Below are 15409 nucleotides of genomic sequence, written 5' to 3' on the forward strand. Positions count from 1 at the left end.
ACTCAATATAATTTCCAAATGCCCTGGAAAAGCATTCTTTCTATAACTAGAATTGAAGATCTATAGAAAATAATTTGTGGCTTTCTTGGATTTATTTATGAATTTTAAGTAATACAAAAGAAACAGAATTGCTTAATGGCACCAAGTATTTTATACACACATTTATCACATAGTCAATTTAAGTGTATTTACATAATTGTTTCATTGTGAAATGGGAGTACTTACTGTAAAGCAAATGCAGCCCTTTGTTACCCCAAGTTTATACAAAGTGCTGCTGTGAACATGTGATTAATTAGCAACTTGGACATAGTTTAATTTCAAACTAAAATAAAAGTCCAATTAAATTTCCAAAGTTAAATGAAAGGGCAACAGTGCATACAAATTCAGGACAAATTGCCATTTTCAGCTATCTAGTTTGAATTTTTTGGATGCGAAGAAAATAAACCATATGTCCACTAAACAGGATCGACCTGAACCATTCTGATGCAGCATAGTGATTTCGTTTTAATGAGAAGATATAAAAATGTAACCACAGAAATATGTATGCATCAGTTCACACTTGCACCATCTATATTTCAGACATTAAGAAATTAGTGGAAAAAAGACAATTCAATTCCAACAGAATTACATTTAAACGGCCTGAACTAAATTATTCACAGCACCTACATGTTACAGTTTCTAATTCACGCATGTAGTTGTTTTCAGATCATACTTTATTCCATACTTGCTGCCATTAATCAGTGAAGATTTTTTCTTCTTTGTTTGCTGAGATACATTACTGATTTGCAAAGAAATTACACTTTTCATGACTCTATGTCATCCCAAAACACGTCAGAGATGGTTTTACCTTCTTAATTCCAATATATTTTTTCTCAAATGAAAATTGATGTACATGTGCTGACATGATTGCTGAGAGGATTATCTCATGCCTGGAATTGCCAAAGGTGTGTTGACGTGATTCAAAATTTAAAGACATTCCATCAATTTTTGGTTTATTATTTCTTGTTTTACTTTAAAAAAAATCTACTCAGGTAATTACCATTATGGTTTAATAGCTATGTGATCTGTATGGTTCATCTTGTAATTACAGCTTTAACTTTGTGCAATCATTTCACTCACAAGTATCCTTTCTCCCTAAGTAGTAGGTAGCTCTTGTAGGACTAATTCTAGAAACCTCTTTTCAGATACATTTAAACTCTTTAGGAGTGAAAAGAGGGACAGAAAAATATCATTGATTCACTGGGACAGATGCAAACCATTTGTTGTCTCATGATTACCCAACATTCAATCCAGTCATGTTTGATCTGTATGTTTACTCCACTGGTCCAGGACAATTGCATAATTCTCAATGTTTCCCTTCCAAATAAACTACCAGTGTCCGTTTTGACATACTGTATACTGTTCTTTTACTTACAGACTTGGTTCATGTCTGTATACCCTATAGTCCTAAATTCTCCCTAAAGTTAAGGTTATCTATGCCTCTTGTATCCTAACTCAACCTATTCTCCATTCTCAATAGAGCTTAGTGTATGAGATTGACTTACAATCCTTATAACATCCGTTCTTATATTGTCTGTGTTCAGACCATTACTCATATATGATATCTTGTAGCTCTACAACACTCTGAGTATGGTACATTGCATCAGCTCTGCTCCCTTGTGATTTTCCATTGCATACAAGCATCCACTGGCAGACCTCCACCCTACCGCTAACCTACACATACATATTCCTAAAGGTGGAAGTAACTTATTTCTTCTGTTGCTTGCAGCCACCATTCATGAACCACTTCATGTACAGACTATTCCTAGGCTATGAAGGGGTTTCACTTTTCTAGATGTCCAAAAGATAATTTTACCCATATTTGGAAAAGTACCAGAATCGATCAATATGCTAACCGTACCTTCACATTATTTTAATGAGCGGCATCAACAGCACAGATAAGAAAGAGCAATTATGAGAGTGAAAGATTTATTCTGAGACTCGGAATGAATTTATATATGTACCTGTGTCCACTTTTGAATGTAATAAAATTCTGAGAACTCTTTTGCATCGGGGCGTGTCTTTAGGTTAGGTGTAACCAGGTATTATTTTTAAGGCAATATTAATTTTTATTGTTAAAGTGCACTTATGTGTTCAGCCTGGTAATGCTAAAATAGCATTAAGAGACAACAATGACTTTGTTATGCATGTATGGAGTAAAAAGAAGAGTTACAATGTTCTAGAAAGACAAACATCGAAACCAAGAGCTGCTTTTCCTTAGGAGTACTGGTCGTATGGTGAGGAAAGTGAATAATATTTGATAATATCCATGTAAGTATTTATATTTTTTTTGTAAATTTAGGATATCAGTAATTTCACATGTTTTACATGTGGATGCTTTAGACTTTCATGAGTAAGGAATCAGTGTTAGATGGTGTGGTTGTGCAAAGTTCCTTATCGACCTAATAGGTTAGTCCTTCTAGTAATTTAACTAAAGGCAATATATTTTAAAAGTTTTTATAAAGGTTTATTTTTGCCTTACTTTATTGTTTCATGACTGAATGTGAACGTGACAGAGTAATGTGAATGCGTTAATCTCTGTTCTTGTAGTGTGAGCAAGGGGAACTCATTTCGTGGTCTATCCTATATGTTTTTGGAAGTTAAGCAGATGTGTGCCAAAGTGAGTATGCCTCTTCTTAAGATGAGATATACTTATTCATATTTTTGATGTGTATAAGGTATGGGGTTGGTGAGATTCTAATGTTGTTTGTACTTTTTTAAGAATAGCCACTAACAAATTGGTTTTGTATATTTTGTTTTTGTTTACTTTCATACTGCATACGTAACTAGTTGATAGACAAGTGTGTGGACCAAAATTAAGCTGAGATTGTAACAGCAGGAACTGTGTTTTGTTTAGCTCATTTGGTTGTTTTTATTTTGATACCCTCTTTCTGCATTAAAACATCTAAAACAGATAAAGTGATTAAAGACCCAAAAAAGTATATGTTATCCTGAGTGTGTATTTTTCCCAAGCTACAAAATAGGCATTTGTAACCAGTGAATGGACTGTAATGTAGAGGTTAATTAACAGACGGGATCTGAAGGTGAGCCATTGAGTTGAAATGGTTTGCAGCAAGAGTAAATAAAAAGGCTAGTCCAGGAACTATTTCCCCCAAAGGCAAGGTTGTACAAGACTTTTGCTCCAGAGAACAGCTGATGACTTTGGGATAGCCTACAAAAGAAATACCAATGAACATGTGCAATGAAATGCTTGGTGAATTGTGTAAAATATCAAGTAATATGAGCAAGTCCAAACTTAAACCTGACTTTGAACAGTGTATACAGTTCATCTGTCCAGAATGATTTTGAGTTAGTGAGCAGCTTGTGCATTATATATTATAGAATTTTGATCTGTTTTATTCTCTAAACATTGATTGTAATATCAAAAGCATGTTGAAGATTGCTTTTGAAATTCATGCCCATTGATTGCGATGGGCATCAGCTGCCTTTCATGTCCTTGCCCTAAAAGCCCAGCACTCATATAAACCTCAGCACAGACCATCAATAATCTATTTTACCACAGGGGAAATCACAACCAGGCTAAATCCAATCCTTCACCCAGCATTTGGGGTGTTACAAATGGCAGATTTATTCAATAGCTGCCACAACCATGAACCCATGGTGGATTACTCAATAAAGTAAAATCAATAACTCATTAAGGTACAGCGAGTATTATTAATGCTATAAATGGTGCCAAATCAATATATCCTTAAAAATGAAAAGATGGTCAAAATAGCCTAAAACTAGTGGAAATCTATAAATGGAAAACAAAAATATCTGTGGAAGATGGTTTAGTTCATCAATCATTGGGATAATATGGAATGTGTCGGAAAGCATTTGGGCAGGATTCTGATACTGCATTTGTTCACCTGGCACACACTCAATCATAAGGCCAGTTATGTCCATTTATTATCTTATCTTCAGTGACATCATAGCTTTAAACCTGAACTTGTGGTTTCTACCATAGAATAAGATTCGTGATCTCAATCGAGCTACTCTGACCTGTGGTAATTTTTGGCAAGTCATCACGGGTAGCTGTCACTAGTGCCAAGATCATGATTTGGAAGTTTAGTCTTCTAGGCCCAAAGCTGCTAGCGATCATCTTCCAAAGCCATTTGTCGCTGTCCCCATATTGTCAGCAGCCTTCCATCTATTTGGTGAAGTCTCTAGGCAGGACTATAAAGAACTATAAAGAATTTCAGGATGTATATTGTATACATTTCTCTGACATTAAATGTACCTATTGAAACCTATTGACAGCTTATTGTGAATATGATCTCTGTCATAGATAAATTAACAAGTTTTTGAATGTTAACCATCCTGAATACTTTCATTCACTTTAAGCTGACGTGGGCCAAGGATTCCCAAGAGCCATTGGGATAATATCCCAAATGAAGCAATTTCTTTTTAACAGTGAAGTGTTGCAGAGTTCTTCCTCTCCTCATGAAAAAACAAAAAATACTGCTTGCCACTCACACACATACCACTGTTGGCAAAAATGCTCAGGCATATCAGCAGCTAACTCTTTACCTCTTAAGGTATTGTATAAAGAAGTATTATTCCCTTAACAAATATCAGAAAGAATTTTACAAAGGCTCCTTCCTCCTCTCTGACCATTAACCTTACTCTGTTTGACATCTCCATTTTCTGAATATCTTACTGCACTGTCTGTGGTTTTGTCTCCAGATAATCTACGTCCATGAAGCATGCTGATGTAACACAGGCATTCAATTTCTTCTATAAAACGCATCAATATCGACCACCCACCAAAGCCACAATAGATGGAAAAAAGCTCCATTTCAGCAACGGCTTGCTGAAATCAAGTTTTGCAATCTCAGTCTTTATGCAAAATATCAAATTTGGGTCGGCACCGTAGCATCACGGTTAGCACAATGCTATAAAGCATAGGAGACCCAGGTTCAATTCCCGCCGCTGCCTGTAAGGAGTTCGTACGTTCCCCCTGTGACCGCGTGGATTTCTTCCGGGTGCTCTGGTTTTCTCCGACAGTTCAAAGACTTACCGGTTGTTATGTTAATTGATCATTGTATGGTATCCCATGATTAGGCTCAGTTAAATCAGGGGAATGCTGGACAGCATGGCTCAAAGGGCCGGAAGGGCCAGCTCTGCATTGTATTTCAATAAAATAAAATAATTTATAGATTCCACTGAGTTGCAGTCATTTTAAAATAGTACTCTGATATTTCCTTTACTTCAGTAGAAAGAAACTGTTCAGCCTATTGAGGTCATGTCTCAGAGCATACCTATCAGGCACAGTTCCTGTGAATCCTCACTTGTCCATCAAGTCCTTCTCCCACCCCCTCCAAAATGCTCCTGCTGCCAATCTACACAACAGATAATTTACAACTTCCAATTAACCCACCAGCGCACCTTTGGGACAAAGAGGGGAAATGGAGCATCGAATTGAATTTATTACTTAAATCCTTCACATACATGAGGAGTAAAAATTTTTATGTTACGTCTCCGTTCAAATGTACAATGTGTAATTATAGTAATTTATAATATATCTTATATACAACAGGATAGTCAATATAACATAGAAGTACAGCTGTGTCAGCATGAATTAAGCAGTCTAATGGCCTGGTGGAAGAAGTTGTCCTGGAGCCTGTTGGTCCTGACTTTTATGCTGCAGTACTGGTTCCCGGATGGTAGCAGCTGGAACAATTTGTGTTTGGGCTGACTCGGGTCCCCAATGATCCTTCACCCTTTTTATATACCTGTCTTTGTAAGTGTCCTCAATAGTGGGAAGTTCACATCTACAGATGTGCTGGGCTGTCCACGCCACTCTCTGCAGAGTCCTGCGATTGAGGGACGTACTGTTCCCTTACCAGGCAGTGATGCAGTCAGTCAGGATGCTCTCAATCATGCCCCTGTGGAAAGTTCTTAGAATTTGGGGGGGGGTGGGGGGGGGAGTCATACCAAACTTCTCCAACCATCTGAGGTGAAAGAGGCACTGTTGTTGTTGTGGAGAAATCCTACATGGTCAGCGGGAGAACATGCAACTACAGGTTCAGGATTGAATATAGGTCATTGAAGCTGTGCGCCAGCTGCACGAACTGCTGCACCTCTGTACTGCCAGTGTTGCTAAGAAGACAGGGAGGAAAAGATATATATAATGTCAAAACTTTGAGCCATTGAAGCTATATTTCATTCCAGTTGCAACTGCACGCAACATTGTCACAATTAAGCCTGACTGTGGTGTGCAATTATATTTGTAATCCCAAAGGCCTGTTACAGTTTAAGTTAATGAGCCATTGCATTCAAGAACAGCTGTACACAGTCCATTCAACTCATTAAGTAAACATCTGTAGAATCACATTGTGAACTATCTTGAACCATTTACAAATGTGTTTCTTCTTAAAAGAAATTGAGAATATTTCAATGAAAATTGTAAAGTACTATATACATTAGATGTTTTGAATATTCCAGCTCTTCATTAGTCATTTATAATATGATATGATGAGTGATCTGTGAGATTAAAGCCAAGCAATTTCATCTTTTTTAATATCCCAGTTATACTGAGGTGCATCACTCTAATTTACTTGCACAGATTCAGCCCACTGCCCGATTCTCTTGATTAACAGCCAGAAACGCTATATTTAATCAAGACTGAAAAAATTCAAACAATAACTTCACAAAATAGCAAGGTAAAATTAGAAGAATGCAACAGTGCAATACTGTTCTTCGAGTACTCCAGTAAGATCCAACACTGAAGCCAAATGAAGGTGCTTCACTTATATCTAACCCCTTAATCTGGAAATATTTAAAGCTAATTATAATTGCATACATGAAAATATTTTATGGCTGAATTATTGTACCGGGATATTTCATGAATTTTAAATTAATGAAATATTTTCCACAGTGGTCATGGAACATTGTGGTGTGGGCTCTTCACCTACTTGGGAAGCACATAGCTGACATCTTCAAAGCTCACAGGACTTGTTCTACTTGTATATTTGTGGCAAGCTTTGCTTTGCTCAGTTGTCTTGGGGAATTAAAATGAATGCTCCAGAGTTTTTCCTGACTTGATTATGGTTCTTTTTATTTCCTCAGATTTGTTTTGGCTTTCTCAGGAGAGTTCTGATTTGGGAATGGGGAAATGATGTGCCAGTTGGGCAGTCTTAATAAAGAATGCAACATGTATACCTGCTTTTGATCATGTTGTGCTGATTTTTTTAAAATGCTGCAACATTGGGACAAATCCCTCCATCTAAAAAGTACAAACTGCTTCTGGCAACACTGTTAGGGGTATTTTTAAATAACTTCTCCCATAAGAATAAACAGAGGTAACATCTAAAAAAAAATAGCTAAAATTAAAACCACTGAGAGTTGAAGTAGCATTATTTTCTTCAGTACTCTTAAGACATTCTCCTTGTCTCCTTGTTTTAATGTAATCTGCAAATAGATTATAGAGTCAAAGATGTGAAGATTCTAGCTATTATTAGGTCTACAAAATAGTAAACCACACAAAGCAAATATGTAAAATATTCCAGTTACGCTTTATTACACATTGAATGCTGACTGTAAAGGATTCTGAGAATGTTACAAATACTTGAATGCACATAATGGAAGCACATCCTGTGTTTCCAGTCAGGCTGCATGTTATCAGAGCAACTGTAGATCCCTGGGAGATAATACTGAACATTTTTAACTTCTCAGCAAGACTAAATAGTGCACTACAGACACAAATAGAAACTACCCATTTTTCCCTGAAATTAAAATAGGTCAAACCTGCGAAGATTCAACAGGTCTCTCCAACTATGATGGTGATAATATTAAAACCTTTTCAATAAAAGATATAGATGTACTCATGCCCGGGACAAATTATAGGATAGTCACTTGGATGTAACACAGGCATTCTTGATCAAATGCAGGAAAAAGTTGCATTAAAGTGCAGTATTAACCTTCCAAAATTTAGCTCCGTTAAAAAGCTGAAGATGAATTCAACACGTATGGTCTTTGCTACTTACGTTGTGCATTTACTACATACAGCTATGCATGAACTTGTACCCATTTCTTCCTGAGGCTTCTGACATTTCAACACTCCATTGCTCCACATCACAGTGATGGATAAAGTGTAAAGTGGCCAAAATAACAACATTTGAGAAGGCAACTTTTCATATAGATACTGGGAAAGAATAAATCTACAGGCAACTGACAAATGGAAGAAAGCTATTATATTTGTGTCATTCTCTTTACAGCTTGCCCCCTAGCTTGTATATTCATTCTTACATAAGCACACACTTGAGTGAGGTACTATGCAGTAGATCATGTTTCATTGTAAGTGACAGTAGGAGGCATATAGAATCATAGAGAACTACAACACAAAACAGGCCCTTCAGCTCACCTAGTCCATGCTAAACTCCTTAGGCCCATCGACCTGCATCTGGACTACAGCTCTCCATACACCTCCCATCTATATTCCTATCCAAACCTCACTTAAGTATTGAAATAAAACCTGCATTCACCACCTCTGAAGATAGCTCATTCCACATTCTCATCACCTCTGAGTGAAGTAGTATTCTTTTAAGTTTCCCTTAAACATTTCACCATAAACACTTAACCCATGACTTCTAGTTCTAAACTCACCCAACCTTAATGAAAATTCTTGCATTTATCCTCCCTATATCCCTCATAATTTTGTATAGCTCTAACAAATCTCCCCTCATTCTCTTATGCATTAGGGAATAAAGTCCTAGCCTATTCCACCTTTCCTTATAAATCAGGTCTTCAAGACATGGCAACATCCTTGTACATGTTCACTCTACTCTTTCAATTTCATTAATAACTTTCCTATAGGTAGGTGACCAGAAATCCACACAATATTCCAAATATGGCCGCACCAATGTCCTATACAACTTCCACATAACATCCCAACTCCTGTACTGAATACTTTGATTAATGAAAGGTCAATATGCCCAAAGGACCCAAGGACCAGACCTATCTTTCTCCATTATTATCTTGAAACCAATAGCATAATGATCACTAGGTCCAAAGAGTTTCTCCACACACACCTGCTCTGTCTCATTCCCTAAAAGGAGATCCAGTATCACACTCTTTCCAGCTGGTATCTCAGTATATATTAAGGAATCTTGTCCAAACACATTTGGCAAACTCTATCCCATCCAGCCCTTTTACAGTATGGGAGTCCCAGTCAATATGTGGAAAGTTAAAGTCACTTACTATCACAAGCTTAAGTTTCTTGCAGCTGTCTGTTATCTCTCTACAAATCTGATCCCCAAATCCTGATGACAGTTGGGTAGTCTATAATATCATCCCATTCACATAGTCATCCCCTTCTTATTCCTCACTTCCACCATATAGCCTCAGTAAACATCTCTCCGGTCTGAGCTCTCTGAACACTGCAGTAACATTTTCCCTGACTAGTAAAGCAACCACGCTCCCTTTAATCCCTCCCACTGGGATCACAACAGAAACCTAGGATATCTTGGAAATATCTTTGGAAAATTATTCATTTTGGCTTTAATAGTCACATAAAAGAGCCATGTGGAACTTTCAAGGTCATAACATAATCCTGCATTATTCATTCCACCATTACTGCATCAAAACAGATATGTCCTCATGGAAGAATTGAATCAAATTGAGTTTCGTTTTTTTTTCATTTCATTGAATAGGGTGAGCTTGGGGCAGGGATGACATTGAAATCTGCAGGCCATGAAGGCAAACCACGTTCTTCCTCAATTAGAGATGATTCTTGCACGACCCATGCTAATAATAAGCTAGAATACATATACGTATATTCCGTGCAAAATATATCTTTGAAAGTCTATGTGGAGCAGCACATGACCCAGACATGCTATCCCTCAATGTCGCAAAAACAAAGGAGCTGGTTGTGGATTACAGGAGGAATGGAGACGGGCCAACCCCTATTGACATTAATGGATCAGGGGTTGAGAGGGTAAACAGCTTTAAGTTCCTTGGCATCCACATCACCGAGGACCTCACGTGGTCTGTACACACCAGCTGTGTGGTGAAAAAGGCACAACAGTGCCTCTTTCACCTCAGATGGTTAAGGAAGTTTGGTCTGGGCCCCCAAATCCTAAGGACTTTCTACAGGGGCACAACTGAGAGCATCCTGACTGGCTGCATCACTGCCTGGTATGGGAAATGTACCTCACTTAATGGCCGGATTCTGCAGAGAGTGATGCGGACAGCCCAGCTTTTCTGTAGTTGTGAACTTCCCATGATTTAGGACATTTATAAAGACAGGTGTGTAAAAAGGGCCCGAAGGATCATTGGGGACCCGAGTCACCCCAACCACAAACTGTTCCAGCTGCCACCATCCGGGAAACAGTACCGCAGCATTAAAGCCAGGACCAACAGACTCCGGGACAGCTTCTTCCACCAGGCCATTATCTCACGCTGATTTGAGTGCATTTCTATGTTATATTTTCTGTTCTATTTATTATAAATTATTATGATTGCACATTGCACATTTAGATGGAGATGTAAAGATTTTACTCCTCATGTATGTGAAGGATGTAAGAAATAAAGTCAATTCAATTCAGTAGATGCATATCAACTGCAGGATTATCTGTAGAGTCTCTGCTGTGGGATTTCTTGGTAAGTAGAGTCTCTGCTGTGGGATTTCTTGGTAAGATTAATCTTGTTTGAAAACTCGCATTATTATTTTGGAGGTATTATTATCTTACCAAGATATAAATTGCTTGAATTGCTGAAGTGCTCTTCTAAAATTCTGGATTAAATGAAGTAACCCAGGATCAAGATATACTATTGTCTAGACACTAAACATGAGGAAAGTTATTCTGCATAAACCTCTCACCCTCTTTTTTATAGAAATTTACAACTCACACCTTTTTCAGATTTTCTGCATCCACGCTCTGAGCTAGAAATACATTCCAGGTATTAATCGTAATGTGGCAAGGCATTTCTGACAATAATTCAAATCATTTATTTTATCAATTATTATCTACAATCCTTTAACACTAATAATCCTACGGATTCAGTAAATTAGATTAATGTAAGTCTGAAAATTACAGATGCTTGAAGTCTAAAGTAAAAAGCAAAAGGGACCTGAATTTGAATCATAGACTGCTTCTCTTTCCACAGATGCTGCCTGACCTGTTGAATCTTTCCAGCATTTTGTATTTAACCTTGTGAATACACATGCTCTGTTGAATGACGCTTTTAAATATATCATGGCACTCCAATTGTACTTCGGTAAAAGACAAAAACAAAGGGATCAGAGAGCTTGGCACGGAGGGATGAAGCTAATACCAGAGCTTGATCACTGTTTTCCTAGCAAACCTCAGGCTGTTCATACTGGCTGTAATCTGCCATCTCTAATGCCAAGCAGGAGTCTGAGGACCTCAACTTGTCTGGATGAGTGCAGTTCTTAAAAAAATACAAAAACACAGCTTCATCCAGGCTTGTTTAATTTGTAAATACAAGTGACTCTATAGATGCTGGAAATCTACAGCAACACACACAAAATTCTGGAGGAACTCAGCTGGTCAAGCAGCATCTATGAAAATGAATAACAGCCACTGTTTTGGGCCAAGACCATTCATCAGGACTGGAAAAGAAGGGGGATGGAGCCAGAATAAGAAGGTGGGGGGAGGGTCAGGAGTATAAACTAGAAAGTGATAAGAAAAACAGGTGGGTGAGGGAGTGGGATGAAGGAAGAGGCTGGGAAGTGACAGGTGACAGCTATAATCACCCAAAGGTTTAAGCTTTTTTATTATCACTGCAAACACAGTTTTAAACTCAGAGTGATCAAACAAGTTTGCAAATCTCTTTAAATCATAATGGTTATTCCAAGCATTGACTTCCAAAACCAAACATTGAACACCTGTGCCAAGCACACTTAATTACCATTTTGTCTTCAGAATTAACTACAAAATCAGCTAATGATCGACAAAAGTATATCTTAAGCTCAGTTAATTTAATAGACCTTAGAGGACTATTGGTTAGGAAAATTTCTACAGATGTACCATGCTTCTGACTGGCTGCATCACCAACTGATATGGGGGCAGGTGCTACTGCACAGGACTGAAGCAAGCAGCAGAGAGTTGTAAAATTAGTAAGCTTCTTCATGGGTACCAGCCTCCGTAGTATCCAAGCCATCTTCAAGGAGCAATGCCTTAAAAAAGGTGGTGTCCATCATTAAGAATCTCCTAGACCCAGGACATGCCCTCTTCTCACTGTTTCCATCGGGAAGGATATACAGAACCCTGAAGGCACACACTCAATGATTCAGGAACAGCTTCCTTCCCCACTGCCGTCCAATTTCTGAACAGACATTGAAAGCATCAACACAATCTCACTACTTTTTTTAAATTTATATTTTTGCACTACTTATTTAACTACTGTAATTCACAGTTTTTACTCTATTATCCTGAATTGCATTGTCCTCCTGCCAGTGATATGAAGCCTGATTCTGATGCTGATTCTGTTTCTGAAGATTGGACAGGAAAATGGTGTTGAGAGAGGATAGGTCAGCTGGATTTCATTGATTTTTAGTCAGTGAGGTCAAAGGGGGTTTGAGACACAGTGGACAGGTTATGTACACTTGCTCATGTTTCTTATGTAGTTTTTCCTTAAGAAAATTTCAAATTTTAGATGTCACTAGTTTATACATTTGTGACCTGGCTGGAGCACAATTCTAACATCAAGTTTTCCAACACACAAAATACTTATTTAAATTAATTCAACAAATGAAAATTTTAGATAAAAGTTTCATTCATATGAATTGCCACACATGCAAACTTAAACTGGAATTCCAAAAGTAATTTTACAGAAGTTAAATCTGAAAACAAAATTGATGCTTTTCATTAAAAAACTGGTGCCATTAAAATTAGGTGAACAGTTCATACAAATAATAATCATACCATATGTCATACCAATACTCATTCCTAATAGGAAGAATGCGATCTACATTTAGTGGCTACTTTATTAGGAGCAGTTGTACACCGACACATTAATGCACATATCTTATCAGCCATTCATGTGGCAGTAACTCAATGCATAAAAGCATGCAGACATGGTCAAGAGGTTCAGTTGTTGTTCAGAACAAACATCAGAATTGAGAAGAAATGTGATCTAAGTGACCTTCACCATGGAATGATTGTTGATGCCAGATGGGGTGGTTTGAGTGTCTCAGAATCTGCTGATCTCCTGGGATTTTCACACACAACAGTCTCTAGAATTTACAGAGAATGATATGAAAGGCATACAAAAAAAAAATCATTGAGCAGCAGTTCTGCAGGCAAAAAGCATCTTGTTAATGAGAGAGGTCAGAGGAGAATGGCCAGACTGGTTCAAGCTGACTGAAAGGCAACAGTAATTCAAATAACCAAGCATTACAACAGTGGTGTATAGTAAAGCATCTCTGAATCCACAACATTTTGAACCTTGAAGTGGATGGGCTGCAACAGTAGAAGACCATGAACATATATTCAGTACATACAGGAGGTACCTAATAAAGTGTCCACTGAGTGTACACTTTGGAAATTAATCCTTCAATATAATGTACAGTTTTGGCCAAATATAATCAAAGATCTACTACTACTTGAAAAGTTTAGTGTAATAGGGGCGGGGGGGTACAATATCTTTTGAGATCTGGGCTAAATTATGGATTATGTTCCAATAGATGAACACTCTAAATCACAGAACTGTAATGATTTCTTTGAATAATTACAAATGCAGACTATTAAATATTTTTTATTATCAGATCAAATTTATGTTTTTTTTCTGGTAGAGTGTATTGCCATGAAAGAAAATTGGATTTTCAGGCATCAAACAAATTAGAACTGAGCTTGCCAAGTTCATCAAATCCACACAACTGAAATATCACTTACCCTATCTTTGGCGGCAATTATGTGAGCTTCCTCCTGCTTATCTTTATTGAACCTCATTAACACACCTTTACTTCTGCTTACTGAGCTTCTTCTTAAAGACATTTGAACTATTGAGCTCAATTGTTCTTGTAATTTAGTGATCAAGTTTTCAGTATGCATTAATCACACCTATACATTATTTTAAAGATATCTGTTGTTTTCATCTGTCACTATCTTCTATGATAGCAATACAGTATATGAACTTTACTCTTACCAAAAAAAGTATCTTTTGTGTTTTTGTTATGATATTTCACCTAAAGGTAATGGTTATAATCTAATCAAACATGTGAATGAAAATTAAAAATATTAACTTTGCTTGGGGGTTTAATTTGTTCACAATTACTTTTGGTATCGTAGTTTAATATTACCTTAAAGATCTTCATCAGGTCACCTCTTACCTTTTTCCTCATCTGTTATAGTTATAAACTCTCAGTTCAGTTCAGGTATCAATTTTATAAATTTATTCTTTGTTGCTTCTGTTCCTTTTTTATAATAATACTACAATGACTATACACAGTGCTTTTAGTGTGGTCAAGCCTATATTCTGATGATTAAAATAATTTCCTTTTGCTTTTTAATATTATCCCTCTGGAAACAAACTCAAGTACTCAGTTTGCTTTTTTCATGCTCTTATCTATTCAGAGATCTGCATCTGTTTTTAGCAATTTCTATAATTGCTTTTATGATCTATGTATTTTTAAAAAGGAGATGATGGAAGGAAGACACAGTTACGAATGTTTCCCTTGGAGTTTTAATGGCAGTGAGACCAGTAATGGAAAATACTTTATTTTCACAGAGATCAAAACAAAAGAGTAAAATTAAAACCCAAAATAGACTCAGACGTGAAAGAATACAGTACTCAATAGCTCACCCAGGTTTTCTGAGACTACACATTAAGTGCAGACAACGTAGGAAGATTTACACATACTTAGCATCTGAAACGTAACAGATACAAGCCTCCTGTAGATTTCCTTAGGTTTCATGTGGGAAAGCCTCTGTTCTTCACAAAAACATTGAGGAGATTTGAGGCTGAGGTCAGCTATTCAATAATCTGAGTGAATTAATCTTGTATTTCAAGCACAGTTATAATTGAGTAGAATAACTTCTTTGCAAAGCTAGTAAGATTATTATAATCTCTCAAAGGATGTTTTTTGTTCTGTCAACAAAATGCTGTATTTGGATGCTTGTCCTTCTCTATTAAATATGTCCCTTACCTTCAGTTTCTATATCTTGAAACGTAAGAGGGGATCTGGTCGCCTGCTAACCTGCTCGCAGCCAGTATGCTCCTCTGGCAAAGGTTTGTGTCCACCTAAAACAACATTTATAATGTTGGATTACTCTGCAGGAAAACAATTTCACAGAAACAGTGGAATTAAAACATGACCATTGATTAAGTCATTAGACTTTGCTTAATGCGTAGGCAAGTTATTAAATCACAATAAGATCCCACAAGTAAAGAATCATATGAGAAT

The 15409-nt window shown here is 37.0% G+C and overlaps 1 protein-coding gene across 5 annotated transcripts in view; it reads right to left on the bottom strand.

The window, feature by feature from the left end:
* Window positions 1-15409, bottom strand: part of LOC140736047 (extracellular sulfatase Sulf-2-like) — a 321216-nt gene that overhangs the window by 239572 nt on the left and 66235 nt on the right. For 4 of the 5 annotated variants that reach the window (XM_073061759.1, XM_073061754.1, XM_073061756.1 and 1 more), the window contains exon 2: window positions 15152-15246. The exons of the other annotated variant lie outside the window; for it this stretch is intronic. The gene's annotated coding sequence lies outside the window, so the exon portion shown is untranslated. The remainder of the gene's footprint in view (window positions 1-15151; window positions 15247-15409) is intronic. 5 annotated transcript variants of the gene reach the window in all.

Source organism: Hemitrygon akajei, chromosome 11 (assembly GCF_048418815.1).
Source record: "Hemitrygon akajei chromosome 11, sHemAka1.3, whole genome shotgun sequence".
Classification (NCBI taxonomy): domain Eukaryota; kingdom Metazoa; phylum Chordata; class Chondrichthyes; order Myliobatiformes; family Dasyatidae; genus Hemitrygon; species Hemitrygon akajei.